Source organism: Wasmannia auropunctata, unplaced genomic scaffold (genome assembly GCF_000956235.1).
Source record: "Wasmannia auropunctata unplaced genomic scaffold, wasmannia.A_1.0 LD336052.1, whole genome shotgun sequence".
In the NCBI taxonomy this organism is placed as follows: domain Eukaryota; kingdom Metazoa; phylum Arthropoda; class Insecta; order Hymenoptera; family Formicidae; genus Wasmannia; species Wasmannia auropunctata.
Window position 1 is genome coordinate 58,336 of NW_012026838.1, and position 1,368 is coordinate 59,703.

Here is a 1,368-nt window from a genome sequence, read left to right on the forward strand (position 1 = left end):
GTCAATCATAAGTTTGATTTATTCGGCAGCCATTTATAATAGCGATAAATCAATCTTATGATTGGCCATTTGCGTGTCCAATCAGGACTCGTAACACCGGTCGCGCTTCTCTGATAATCTAGGACTCTAGCTACTCCTAATTGTCCGTCGAAAACTGACACGGGCGGTGAGGCAGTCTCTCTCCAGGTGGTCCGCGCTCCCGACTCTGCACTCGACGTGCTGTGGGACTATAGGAAGCGCGGACCATGGATAGAGATCGCCTCACAAAAATATAATTCTTATTTTTAAAAAGTCGTTAAAATATGCAAGCAAAAAATATTTCCAAGAAAAATATGCTGTAGTTAATTTTTTTTATTAAGAAAATACAAAAGTTTCTTAAACCTAAATATTCGTAGCAAAAATGAATATAAGGTAACGTCTTCGCAAATATAATATAATTAACGGAAATAAAATTGTTTAAGAAACAAAACAATTGATAATAGTATAAGACTGAAATTATAAAAAGAGTCAATGAAATAATCAAATATGTAACTGTTTAATATAAATGAGTGATAACGTAATGGAGCGCCAGTGTGGCGCGACAGACAGCGCACTAGTCTGTCATACCATAGGTCCCGGGTTCGATTCCCGGTGTTAACGTCTGTGGTTTTTTCCGTACTGTTATCGAATATTGTGATGACAGTGACATAAAAGTGAGATAAATGATAATCAAGTCATATAAGTCAGTCTCTGCGTAAGCAGAGAGGATCCGTAAGTCTTCGCAAAAATAATATTATAATTAACGGAAATAAAATTGTTTCTTAAACAATTTGAAAATAGTAGACTGAAATTTATAAGTGACAATTTCAGTTTTTGATTAACGCTTTCGCGGTGTTAACGTCTGTAGTTTTTTCCGTATTATTGTCGATTTGTTTTGTTTCCGAGTGTTAAATTAGATCCACTTCTTCAGAGGGCGAGGATATTTTAGCGTTACAGCCAAAGGACGGCATGTCCCGCTCTCGGATCCTCTCTAATAGTACGGTGACGGTTGAACGTTCAACCGCCAATTGTTTCAAGCGCACTTACGGATCCTCTCTGCTTACGCAGAGACTGGACTTATATGACGTGATTATCATTTATCTCACTTTTATGTCACTGTCATCACAATATTCGATAACAGTACGGAAAAAACCACAGACGTTAACACCGGGAATCGAACCCGGGACCTATGGTATGACAGACTAGTGCGCTGTCTGTCGCGCCACACTGGCGCTCCATTACGTTATCACTCATTTATATTAAACAGTTACATATTTGATTATTTCATTGACTCTTTTTATAATTTCAGTCTTATACTATTATCAAGTTTTGTTTCTTAAACAATTTTAT